The sequence below is a fragment of the Palaemon carinicauda genome, chromosome 3 (genome assembly GCF_036898095.1).
Source record: "Palaemon carinicauda isolate YSFRI2023 chromosome 3, ASM3689809v2, whole genome shotgun sequence".
Lineage (NCBI taxonomy): Eukaryota > Metazoa > Arthropoda > Malacostraca > Decapoda > Palaemonidae > Palaemon > Palaemon carinicauda.
In genome coordinates, this window is record NC_090727.1 from 34418194 (window position 1) to 34432692 (window position 14499).

General features: G+C 39.2%; 1 pseudogene; it reads right to left on the reverse strand.

Moving 5' to 3' along the window:
• Nucleotides 1-1775, reverse strand: part of LOC137631343 (tRNA (cytosine(38)-C(5))-methyltransferase pseudogene) — a 4533-nt pseudogene extending 2758 nt beyond the window's left edge.
• Nucleotides 1776-14499: the final 12724 nt, after the last annotated feature.

Sequence of the window (14499 nt, forward strand, 5' to 3'; positions counted from 1 at the left end):
TGATTAACACAATTAGTCCATGAGCCTGGTCTCAAAATTTTGGCCCTTGGTACCATTTTGGGGCAGGAAATCTCATAGTGATTAACTGAAAGACCAATGTCTATAGTCTTCAAAAATGTATGATAGCATTCTATATCTCTTTGCCTTCCTTGTGTTATCAACCGTTTTTTATGTATGACATGTGATTTTTTCCGGTGTGACTTACAGGTGATTTTTGTCTCCTGCGAGCTAGTCCATTAATATTATTAGGACTTATTATATACCAAAATAAAGGCCAAGAAAAGGGCTTCAAAACAAGCTATCACATATTTTAATATCTTGTACACAGTGTTAGTTGGGAGCATATTTATGCTGAAATTAATGAATTTTTTTCAATGTAACTGGAAATTGTTCCTTATAGAAATAATATCATGTCTGGTATTTGTGATTCAACTTAACATTCATATTCTGTGTTTCAAGAGCTTTCCTTTGATACCAATATGTGATCCATAGCTATTATATTAAGAAAGTTATTGAATCTTAAAGCAACTACTATCAAATATTGTTTTTTTATGAGCATAAACTAAAATGTTGAAAATGGGAATACAGGGTTAGAGATCAAATTCATATCATAAAATGTGATTATAGCAACTGTAGAAATAAGATTAGAATCTAAAATTAATTATTTAAATGTGCATTACATAATACCAAATGCAATACTTGTATTGAAAAAGCTATGAACACTAAATCAAATATGTACATACTGTATTACATTATAACCATGTAAACCATTACACCACCAATACACTTAATACTATTGTCCAGATAGGGTATTTTAAGTTCAGTAGTCTTCAAAATCTTCCATTTCCACCATTGTTTCATCATTATTATCATCATCCTCACCACCTGACACCCGATTTTCAGTCTTGTAATTTGCACATGTCGGTGCATTTTAGTCCATTAGCCAGACATACACACCTTGGTATGGCACACTTTTTAGAACACTTGCATGACAAAAGATCAAGCACAGCCTCAGGAACAGGTTGTCCATCCATCCATTTAATAACTAGCTGGTCTCCTCCATCTTTTTCCAGTTTCCAACCATGGCCTACGGGATTTGGAATGTGAGGATTTTGCTGTAGACATCGTCTCCATATAGCAGACTGATAATTGGCACGTTGTGCATGTTGTTTCAAGCAGTCTCTGCTAGGAGGCACTTGGTGGCTTTCTATCTCACCTTTCCTTGCACAGAAGAGATTGTATCTCAGAGCATTTACATGAACACAAGGTGTCTTGGCCGCACAGATGAGACAAGTAACTGCTTCAAGTCTTTCCATCTGTTCTTGAGAAAGGTCCCATTCACTCCCAAGTTCCATAAATGCATCTAGTACATCTTTATTTGTGGTCATTAATTTGAGTGAGCTTGTTTTTCCTTTGCCAGCAAATGCACTCACACTATCGCAGCCTGTGAAAGCATGCATTCCAACTAGTCCTTTGCAAATATCAGCACCAAGTGTAGCAGTAACCTTGTCAATTGATAGAATCTTTGTTCGTGTCTTAATCCCACATTTCAGATACAGATGACCACAGATGATATTCTTGAAAGCCACAAGCAAGATGAGCAAATCCGTATCATCGGAGCTGATAACAACTGTTGGATGTCCTTGCTTTACAGCATGTGCAGCATGTAAGAGAAGACGGCCATCGGCTTCTTCTTGAGTACACGATAGATCCGTTACCATCTCACTTCCATGTTGTGTTATCTTGAAGCACTGGTCAGCATCTGTGACAAACATAACTTTTTGCTATAGCCTGCTTCTGTAATGTTGCTGCTTCCACTCATTCACAAGAAAAGTTATAAAGTTAGTTTTATTGACACTCTGATTCAGAAAGGACCTCCACTGACGGACAAGCTGATTTGGTGTAATATTTTGAAGACTTGATCCATGCTGTTCTCCTCTAACACCTCTTTCTGAGTTTTTGATGGATAGTTCATGGTATTGATCAAACACAATGTCAATTCTCTGACTAGAGCCTCCCTCTTTCATTACCATACCAAAGACTGTTTGAGCAATGTCACCAAAAGTGTTCTGATCCCCTTTCACCTTTTGTACTAACATCATGCCATCGATTACAGAAGCCGAATTTGAGGGCATTTCCTCCTCTGGTGTGACATCCTTGTACAATGCTTTAGCGAGGATTGCCTTGTTTGTCTTCCTTGGCAAACCCTCAGGGGTTGCTAATGCCCATGGCATTGGTCCAAGAGGATAGGACAATATATCTGCCATTTGAAGATTTCGACTTTGGGCAATTACAATGATTCTCCTAAACAATGACCGATCTGCCTTCAATATCACTGCTCTTCCAGTATGAGTCTTCACTTCTTTCTTCCTGCACATGTGGCTAAAGGTTTTCAGTTTATTGAGCTTGACAGTATCAAAGAATTGTGTAACAGGGGGATCAAAATCTAATCTTTCTTGCTTAAACTTGGTGTAACACTTCTCTCCAGCATCTAGAGCATTAAGTAAATCTGAAGCAACTTCTGGAGTGGCAGTCTTTGCTGTTGAGATGCTCATCATGTCCTGTTGACTGGAAAATGGGTTTACCCAGCTTTCAATTGCACTAACTATTGCCAAAATTGCTTCCTCATCTTTCTCAGATCTTGGGTGCTGGAGATCATAATGAACTGTATCTGATTTATTCTCGTGAACCATGTCTCTTAACTGACCTAAGAATGCACTTCTGTGCTCAGAAGTTATGTAATAGCGTTTGACTGCCCCTGATTTCAGACTAAATCTGGTTGTGCCTCCTGGTGTTTGAGTGTCTCTGTTCACTGTAACTTCGAGTGCCTGATCTACTGGAAGACGGCCAAAAGGATTAGTGCTTGACATCTGGACAGAAAAGCAACCATCCCTGAAAGCTTCATATACTTCTGGATGTGTCTCACTTAGGGCTGACATCTGGGCATAATACACAGGGAGGTATCTGGCATAGTTGGTTCTGTCATATACAAATGACTAGGGAATCAGTGATCTGATGGCATGCAGATGGAGCTCCCAGTTGCCTTCACGGGATGCACGTAGCAAGCCAAGAATAATGTCCTCAACCATGTCAACGTAGGACATCCAAAATGCAGACAGATCACCATTCGACTTGCGGAGATGGTTAAGAAGCTGTGACCACATTATTTTGAGGTCTTTAAAATCTTGAGTCACTAACAAGTTGCCAATATCGTTCTGGTTTAGGTCTTTGTTAGTTAACTGGGATAAGGTATTTTGAACTCTCAGGTACACATGTTCATCTTCGTCCAATTGTGACATAAACTGTTCCCAGATCAGTCTCAAGAGAGCTTCATACACAAGTTATGAACTCTGACAGCTCGGTTGTACATTTTACCTTCAAGAACACCATTAATTGAACCTTTTGAAACAACACCCGATTCTATACATAGGTCACGTAAGCCAGCATTCATAAACCTCTTGCCTAGGACAGCCAGAGCATTGCAGATGGTATGAAATGCTCCCAACCTAATTATGACATTGGCATATTTAACTCTGTGTCTCCAAGCAATCTCTGATAATTTTGCGAAAATGGCTTGATCTACAACAACGACAATAACTGGTAGCTGCAACTCTGTTCGGATAGCCTCGGACTGATTCAGGATTTCAAAAGCTGTAGTGAGCTCGGTTGCAGGGGCGTTTATAGTGGGAAGGTAGCAAAGGATGTCTTCTTTGATGGAGATATCCTTTCTCATGTTTATGTTAAATCCTGTCCAACTTGGGATGTTCTTATTTTCCATATTTGATTGTCTGCGAATGATCCAGATTAAATTATTATTCCGAGCAGATTCTGCAGCTTCATCAGCATCTTTATTACTTGTTCTTGGTGGCAAAGGTTGTGGACCTTCTCTTTTTCCAGCAATGTAGGTTTCCAGTTCTGTGTGCTGTGTAGAAATAGTCCTTTGTTTTTGCTTATCAATAACTGGAAGAGCAGGCTTTGGGAGAAGAGGCCCAATTATTTTGCGTTGCACAGCAATGCCATTAACACGATGAGAAGTTCCCTGACCTGTCAAAGTTTCTTCGAGTCTGTCGATGTTATCCCATGCTAAATTTGTGAAAATATATGGCTGCAAAGGAGTAGGTAAGACCACCGTTTGGTTCTGTGTTGCAGCTAATTTTTGCAGACAAAGTGCTGTGTCATTTTCTTCAAGCTGTGAGTAAGAGATCCCATGTCCAAGTCTGTTTAGCATCCGAATCAATTCAGTATTACCTGTAAATGTTTTGACAGCATATGGAAGCAACAAATGTTTTGGAGGTTTCTGCTTTCCTCGTGTTGTGGCATATATTAGATCCTGACCAAGAGACTGTATTAGAAGTTTCACTCTTTGAGATGGGTTTTCTTTTTCACGTTCTACAGTCAGAATACCAGTCAATAACTGCTGAAGCAGACATGGCAAGTTCATGGACTCGTTTTTAAGATCAGATGGATGGTAGGGCCACGGAGATGGCAAACAGCTTTCCTGTATTGATGTCCGAACATAAGATGATGCCTGGTGAATGATGCACTTTATGTCTCTAGATTTTGATCTCAGAATTTTCAATTCATTTCGAAGATTTTTGTTTTCAAGGACCATGTCTTGCATTGTAATGCTGTCTGGAATTGCTAACAACTTTCCTGCTTCATCCTTATAAATGTGAATAATGTCTCCAACTTCTGAGTCCAGTCTCCGTTTGATGTGTTTCTTAGTGGATTAATTCATTCTGTAACCTCTGGAATGCATGAAGTTCTCCATTCTAGCTGCAAGTGTGGCTACAGGAACAATTAGCTTATCAGGCAACATTTCATTTCTTATAAATGTAAAAAGGTCATCATAATCCTCAGATTCAACCTCGTTGTAAGCTATTTCATATTCATTCTCATTCTTGCTTGTTCTAGATTCTTGAGACTTTTTTGTTTTTCGGGTATAAATTCTGTAGCAAGAGTTGTGGTAATGAGCCTCTGCAGCAACAATGTCTCGACTTGTTGCTGCTAATATCTTGTCATCTTGTTTTTCCCTTGCACACTGTCGAAGCCTCTCATCAACCCTTAACTGCCTAGCCAGGATAAGATGTTCACGAGTGGATGTTCCTTTCAAACACTTATCTTTTCCACAAAATATACACTCAGGCTGGTATACTCGGGATGTATATGGTGTTCTCTTATGTCTCTTTGCTGCTCCACTGCTTCCTGGATCGTCTTCTGAATCTTCAGCTGATTTTCTTTTAAAGTTATTCAGATCTCTTTTTAGTGTAAATCGGCTTCTACATTGTCCCTGGTAACAAATGTTGGGCATCTCTTGCTCATGTAGACTTTCTGCAATTTGGAGAATTGGTTTATGATTCCTCACTCGGGCTGCATTAAAAAGCACCAACCATGAGTCATAGTCCTTAGGTGTTACCAGTGTTGTTGGGTCATTATCATAAGTTTCAATGTGGATAATGCATTTTTCTTTCGTAGAGTCCATCTTGACAAAGTAGACCTACTGTTCTCCAGGACTATCAGCTGCATCTGCCCTCAGCACAAGTAATCTAAAAGAAGAGAAACTGAATGCGTTAGTTTTTATTACTGTTATATACAGTAAATGAATGATTCAGGAGCGTGATAGTTGTTATTTTAACATCCAATAACGTTCTTAATATAATAGCTATGGATCACATATTGGTATCAAAAGAAAGCTCTTGAAACACAGAATATGAATGTTAAGTTGAATCACAAATACCAGACGTGATATTATTTCTATACGGAAAAATTACCAGTTACATTGAAAAAAAATCATTAATTTCAACATAGATATGCTCCTAACTAACACTGTGTACAAGATATTAAAATATGTGATAGCTTGTTTTGAAGCCCTTTTCTTGGCCTTTATTTTGGTATATAATAAGTCCTAATAATATTAATGGACTAGCTCGCAGGAGACAAAAATCACCTGTAAGTCACACCGGAAAAAATCACATGTCATACATAAAAAACGGTTGATAACACAAGGAAGGCAAAGAGATATAGAATGCTATCATACATTTTTGAAGACTATAGACATTGGTCTTTCAGTTAATCACTATGAGATTTCCTGCCCCAAAATGGTACCGACCAACCCCCCAGGCTCATGGACTAAATGCGGTCTTTTGACTTTCGCCCGTCAATAACTAGACCAACAAGAGTCGGCTCGAATGACTCGCTGTCTTGTATCGACCAATTTGGGCTAATAATAATCTTGTTATGGTAATAGTGGGATATTCTTAGCAGATATCAAAGATCATTTCCCAATTTTCTGTAGGCTTTTAATGCCTATATTAAACAATGTAGAGAACAAAATAAAAATTCAATTCAGAGATATGAGCGAAGTGAATGACAGGAAATTCACGGAACTCCTGAGGGGGAAAGACTGGACCGAATATGGTCAAGCCTCATTAGATCCTCACCTGGGTGCGGCCTCTTTTACAGATGAAATAGACAGCTTTTTCAATGAATGTTTTCTTTTAAAAACAAAATATGTAAGTGTTAAAAGATTGGTGAATAAGTGGGTCTCCAAAGGGCTACTGAAATCAATTAACATTAAACATAATTTATATCGAAGAATGAAATTGGGTGCTTATAGTGCCCAACGCTATAGAAACTATTGTAATATGTTGCTTACATTAATTCGCGTGGCAAAGAAAAAATATTTTGATAGTACTTTTGATCAACTCCGAAATAATGCTAAAAAATCTTGGGATCTCATAAATTCGTCCCTTAGGCCTGGAAAGAAAAAGCGCACTTCGCTAAAAAAACTCATTGGTCGTAACTGCGAAACTATTACTGACAGCCAACAGATTGCAAATGCTTTTAATCTTCATTTCTCTACAATCGGCCTTACTCTCCGAGATGCCCTGCCTCAAAATAATCAGTTAGATTTTCATTCCTATTTGCCTCCTTCAAATCAGCACTCTATTTATTTGACCCCATCTTCTCCACTTGAAGTAATCAACATTATAAAAAAACTAAAGAACAAAAAAGCAAATATTCATTCTCCCCCTACTAAACTATATAGGAATAATGCTAGTTTACTTGCCTTTCCCATATCCTTATTGTTCAACCGTTGTATTGCCTCTGGCATTTATCCTGACATTTTTAAAATAGCGTGCGTTACTGTGCTACATAAGTCTGGTGATAAATCGGATGTCAATAACTATAGACCAATAAGTTGCCTTCCCTTATTGAATAACATTTTTGAAAAATTATTGTACAATCGACTCTACTCTTTCTTTATTAGATGTAATATTTTTTCTACCTGTCAGTATGGCTTTCTGCGTGGCGTTAGTACAAGTGATGCTGTAAATGACCTTCTTGAAAATATCTACAATGCGATGATTAAAAATGAATACCTTGGTGCGGTCTTTTTAGATTTCAGTAAAGCCTTTGACACAGTGTCTCATGATGTGCTGCTTAAAAAGCTCGAACATTATGGAATACGTGGAAATGCGTTACTCTTACTAAAATCCTACTTAATGAGTCGAAAACAATTTGTGACCCTCGATGGCCATCTCTCAGAGGTTATGGATGTTAAAATAGGTGTTCCCCAGGGATCAGTCCTAGGCCCGTTATTTTTCCTCGCCTATATCAATGATCTACCTCGATCAGTAGGTAGGTTAAGCTCCATACTCTTTGCCGATGACACTACGCTTCATTTTAGACATAAAAATATCTACTCCCTCTGTGATACACTAACTGCTGATTTAACTCATGTAAAAAACTGGCTACTAGCAAATAAGTTAACCTTAAATGAAAGAAAGACATACTTCATAATCTTTTCTCTACGTAGAGTTCCGGATAACATAAGGGTTGCTATAGGAAATCACACTCTGGATCAGAAGTCCAGTGGTAAATTTTTAGGGATAACTCTTGATAATAAACTAACTTTCTGTGAGTATGTAAATATGACAGTTAATAAAATTGCCAAAGTAATGGGTATCATATATAGATTAAAAGAGTATTTCCCCTTATATATTAAAAACAATTGTATCACTCGTTAGTATCTCCTCACCTAAATTACTGCAATACGGCGTGGGGGAGTGGTTGTAGAAATGTCTTGCAACCATTAATTGTAATTCAAAAAAGACTGGTAAGAATCATAAGCTCCAGTGATTACTTAGCTCATACATCGCCACTTTTCCGGTCTCTCTCGATATTGAAGCTGGAAGACACTTATAAGCTCTCCTTAATGAATATGATGTTCCAAACACTTATTTTGAACAAATTTCCAGATTTAAGACGAAAAATAATTCAGGAACAATCAGTTCATCCATATGGAACAAGAAATTCAAACTTAACTCTTCCTTTCATACGTATTAATAGATGCGAGCAATCGTATCTATACCAAGGTATTAAACTTTGGAATACTCTGCCCGCTTATCTAAAGGCACTGCTTAGCTTTCGGTCTTTTAAGAAATCATCTACAAATCTCCTATTATCTGGGTATTAAGCTTTATTAATAAATATTTATACTTGCCTACCTAACCACAACGCAAGTATGTTTCATTGTTTAGAATATTTTTTTTATTTGTAAAACTAGTTCTTTTACTGAGTTTTTTGCTTAATATCTACTATTTTTCAATGTATATACCATTAGCTTTCATATACCATCTTTCTTTATCATATAAATATGCATTTCCATTTGTTTTTAGGCTAAGATTCTCATTTATATGTATCTATTTGTATACATATGATTATGTATATGTATGCGTACATTTTGTATATCTATATCCATATTTACTTTATTTTTTATTTTTACTTAATTGATGATATTATTTTAGTTGTATTATTGCCCGAAGAGCTCTGCTCCACATAGGCTTGGACTGAGTCTTTTTTTTCTTTTTGTAAATCTTTGAATGTAAATATTTTTTGTCCAATAAACATTATTATTATTATTATTTATTATATATATATATATATATATATATATATATATATATATATATGAGTATATATCACAAGCACACGTGATTTCAATCAATGTAAATATCACCCACGAATGGCATTTAATACCGAATTCTATCTTGGGAATATATATCCACTTGGAATTCATTTTATGGTAACAGCTTCTGGCCGGGTGGGGATATATATATATATATATATATATATATATATATATATATATATATATATATATATATGCATGTAATTACTATTTCTTTGTAGGAGGGGCCAAGTGGACACTCAGCAGGGAAGGGTCGGGGGAGGGGGGGAGTCTCTCCTCTTCACAACCCCTTGCCCTAGCCAGTCCGACACTGAGGAAATAAGAAAGTCATTTCTGTTTTAGGGTGTGTGGAGAGAAGTTAAATGAGTATTCTTGATACAGCCTGTAAGATATTGTAGCATTGCCTAAATATCATCTGGTAACCGTTAGTGTTCTAACAAATATTTTTAACCGTATTCATTATTGGTTGATTTGTAAAAGATAGCAGCAGTAGAATAAAGTATTTATTGTTGTTGGAAGTGTGATAAGTAACGAAATTTAAGTATCACCATTGCATGATAGAAAAACAGTGATGGATACAATATATACTGATGACTTCATAACACCTTGAATACAATAAGAATTTATTACTTCATATCGAAAATAAGCGGAGGTAAATGACGCTATTACATTCTGCCAAAGGCTGTCAGAAATTTGTTTTATTTACAAATCATATAAAAAATACAAACTTTTTAGTCTCAGAATGACGTATTTTCCGAAATTTTGTCATGAAACTATGATATACCTATTTTCCCAAAATGTATTCTCCTTTAAATTGTCGGAAAATACATTTGCAGATGGCATAAGCACAAAATCATTCGCCATGCTAATACAGTGACTGCAAGTTACCAATGATTATATAATTGTTAGTAGCTTTATCTTGAGAAATTACATTGCCTGGAGATCAAACTGACTTCTTATCGATTCAATGCACAACGTTCTCTCAGTCTTGATTCAAATAAGCTTAATTCTGAATGATAAAGTCCCTATTTACAGTAATCAAGTGCCCGAATTAGCACAGCTATGTGCTGTTGGATGTGGACTCTGGACCGGATGAATTACACTAGGTATATAGACGCTGAACGAGCGAAAAACGCATCACTATCCGTGAAGTTCTAGTTCAGAGTGTTCGAGCAAAGCCATCCATATCAGCTCCTCCGCCTATCAAGATAGTAGTTGAACCATAATTTCTACAGCTGATGCAGTAAGCGGGAAAGGGAAAACCCAAATATTAGAATATCTCGAAAATATGTTTTATTGTCCTTTTAATCACTAAATCACACAGCTGAGGAGTGATACCCTTGGATTCCTAGATATTTTCTCTCATTCTTCAGATTTTATTTTCTGAGGTTCTTCCTTTATCCCTTGACATGTCTTGTTAGGTATTTATTCTTTAACATTTTTGTCCCCCTACTTCATTCCTTATCATTTGTGGTCCTTTCTTTCATTCTTTAATCATATATTTATCAAACATTCTCATTATTTTCAAAATGAATGGCCTTCCTTTTTATAACGACCGTAAGAGGTCTCGTGTCTCAAATTGCCTCTCCTGATGATGATGATTTAGATTGACCCGCCTATATACAAGGCGGACCACGGGCCATTGCGTTGTATCTTTTAAAAGCTGTTACTTGTGTTGGATGACATGAACACTGACGACAGACAGATGATAATGAGGCTGACACAAAATGACGACCGAAGCTGGAGCCCGAAGTACAAATCCGGGGCGCCGTAAACCAAAAATCTCCGATCCCAAACCCGTTCCTTCGTCGGTCCTAGATAATCATTTTTCTTATAAGAGCGTGCTAACAGGAAGACGTCCAATTGGAGAGTCTCTCCTTTAAAAGTTCTTCCTTTTAGAGGGAAAAAAAATACTTCAGATTGAAGAATTTTAGCTTTCTCTGATCCTTCAATATTCTCTACTTCTGTGCAGTTTCCGCCTTATTCTACGCAATCTTTATATTTGGATCTTCAACATTACGGACTTTACTTTCTCATCTCAAATCCGCACAATCGTAAAGTGATCAACAAATAATAATTAGTTCTCCTTTTCTGATTCTTTATTTCTTCTCTCCCGTTCTCCTTCCTGTCTCTCTCTTCTTCCTGTATTTTCTGTCCGAATCCTTTCAAATAAATCCATTATTAGTCTTGAAGATTCTTGTTTAGCTTTTCATAACTGCCTTCCTGATTCCACTTCTCGTTGATTCCTTTTTGACGATGTATTTTGGTTTCCCTCCGAAATCGCAGACTCAATAATTCTCCTAACTTTCGCCAAAGCATTTTCTGCATCACCCAAATCTTGTTTCCTTTTTAATGGCCTCAGAGGCAAGTCAGTGACAAAATGTTGCAAATTTGGGTTGATCAATAAACCGATTAAAACAATCTTTTTACCTTTTCTAACCTTCCTGCTCAAGACGAATGACAATTTGAAGCCGATTTGGAAATGCACCGGTATTCCATATTTCTCCTAACAGAGAGACTAATAATATTTTGGAGCTCTGACAGGAAAGCATTCAACTTTCCTATTGATGACGAAAGACAAATTGGAGTCGAACAACGAGTTGGGAGAATTTTGAAGACTATTTCGGATGAGAGCCTGTTAGGAATTTCTAAAAGGAAGACGTCTAATTGGAGTGCCTCTCGGTAGAAGTCCTTCCTTTTTTAGAGAAAAAAAAATTACTTCAGATTGAAGAATTCTCGATCTTTCTCTGGTCCTTCAATATTTTCTACTTTGTGCAGTTTCCGTCTTATTCTGCACAATTTTTATTTTTGGATCTTCAACATAAGGGACTTTACTTTCTCTTTTCGAATCCGCCCTATCATAAACTGATCAACAAATAATAACTAGTTCTCCTTTTCGGATTCTTTATTTCTTCTCTCCCGTTCTCCTTCCTGTCTCCCTCTTCTTCCTGTATTTTCTGTCCGAATCCTTTCAAATAAATCAGTTATTAGTCTTCAATATTCTTGTTTTGCTTTTTATGACTGCCTTCCTGACTCCACTTGTTGTTAATCCATTTATGACGAGGTATTTTGGTTTTCTTTCAAAGTCGCACACTCAACAATTCTCTTAACTTTCACCAAAGCATTTTCTGAAAAACCCAAATTTTGTTTCCTTTTTAATAGCCTCATGGAGAGTCGGTGATAAAAGCTTGCAAATTTGGGTTTATCAATAAAACAGTCAAAACGATCTTTTTACGTTTTCTAACATTTCTGCTTGAAACGAATGACTATTTAAAGCCGATTTGAGAATGCACTAGTATTCCATATTTCTCCTAAGAGAGAGGCAAAGAATCTTTTAGAGCTCTGACAGGGAAGCATTCAACTTTCCTATTGATGACAAAAGACAAATTGGAGTCGAACAAGGAGTTAAGAGGAGTTTTGAAGACTTTTTGGAGCCTGTTATCGATATCCAAAAGGTCTTTATGTTTTTTTAAAAATAAGCTAGATACGGGAACTCTATATTATTGGCTCAGCGGGGCTGCCCACTTCCCGCTAGCCCAAAGGGCCTCCCCCCTTCCTGCTGGCCGGGCGGGGCTCCCCCCTTCCCGCTGGGAGGGGGGGGGCTCCCCCTTTCCCGCTGGCCGGGCGGGGGTCCCCCTTCCCGCTGGCCGGGCGGGGCTCCCCCCTTCCCGCTGCCCGGGCGGGGCTCCCCCCTTCCCGCTGCCCGGGCGGGCTCCCCCCTTCCCGCTGCCCGGGCGGGGCTCCCCCCTTCCCGCTGCCCGGGCGGGGCTCCCCCCTTCCCGCTGGCAGGGCGGGGCTCCCCCCTTCCCGCTGGCAGGGCGGGGCTCCCCCCTTCCCGCTGGCAGGGCGGGGCTCCCCCCTTCCCGCTGGCAGGGCGGGGCTCCCCCCTTCCCGCTGGCAGGGCGGGGCTCCCCCCTTCCCGCTGGCAGGGCGGGGCTCCCCCCTTCCCGCTGGCAGGGCGGGGCTCCCCCCTTCCCGCTGGCAGGGCGGGGCTCCCCCCTTCCCGCTGGCAGGGCGGGGCTCCCCCCTTCCCGCTGGCAGGGCGGGGCTCCCCCCTTCCCGCTGGCAGGGCGGGGCTCCCCCCTTCCCGCTGGCAGGGCGGGGCTCCCCCCTTCCCGCTGGCAGGGCGGGGCTCCCCCCTTCCCGCTGGCAGGGCGGGGCTCCCCCCTTCCCGCTGGCAGGGCGGGGCTCCCCCCTTCCCGCTGGCAGGGCGGGGCTCCCCCCTTCCCGCTGGCAGGGCGGGGCTCCCCCCTTCCCGCTGGCAGGGCGGGGCTCCCCCCTTCCCGCTGGCAGGGCGGGGCTCCCCCCTTCCCGCTGGCAGGGCGGGGCTCCCCCCTTCCCGCTGGCAGGGCGGGGCTCCCCCCTTCCCGCTGGCAGGGCGGGGCTCCCCCCTTCCCGCTGGCAGGGTGGGGCTCTCCCCTTCCCACTGGCAGGGCGGGGCTCTCCCCGCTCCCGCTGGTATGGTAGGGTTCCCCCGCTCCTGCTGGCTAATATTTGACGTTTCGAATATCCACTGCAAATACTAAATACACACACACACACATGTGTGTGTGTGTGCGTGTATTCAGTATTTGCAGTGGATATTTGAAACGTCAAATATTAGCACAGAATGAAATATGGCAACTCGATTTGTAACATTTTAATTATTTCACTAACAAAAACACCCCTTTGCTATTGTTATTTGAGTGTTGTAGCTAAACAATTCCTTCCGTTAGCAGATACATTAGATAAGTTAGACATTAGTCTTGTTAAAGTTGCTGATTAAAGAAAAAGTAGTCTCAATTATGGTTCAATGTTGTAATATAATGATAAAAAAACACCATACATGAGTTATACCGGCCTAAAGGACATTCAGGGAGAGAGAGAGAGAGAGAGAGAGAGAGAGAGAGAGAGAGAGAGAGAGAGAGAGAGAGAGAGAGAGAGAGAGAGATTGTAACCTTTTGAGTTAGGTTGGTGACAAAAAAACAGACAGAGGTGAAAACTTTACCTCTTTGGCAGAAGTAATAATAATAATGTCTGAGCCCTTGGTTTGCAGCAGTGGACTAGGTAGGCTAATAATATATATATATATATATATATATATATATATATATATATATATATATATATATATATATTATCTATATATATATATATATATATATATATATATATATATATATATTATTTTCGGAAACCTCAGGTTCCAATATAAAATCCTCCATATGCAAAATAAATCTTATGCCATAAGGTGTTAACTACTAATTTTTAGATCACCTTTTCTAAGAGACTTGCTAGTAAAAATGAAAAAAGATAAAATAAACTTAACCACTAGTTAGTTACTAAATGAAAAGGTTACTTATATGTATGTATGCATGTACAGTACATACATATAGATGTTTAATCTAAACATAAGCAGTTAACAACTTATGGCTTAAGATTTATTATGCATATGGAAGATTTTATAACGGAACCTGAGGTTTTAGAAAACAATATACTGTATATGTATATATATATATATATATATATATATATATATATATATA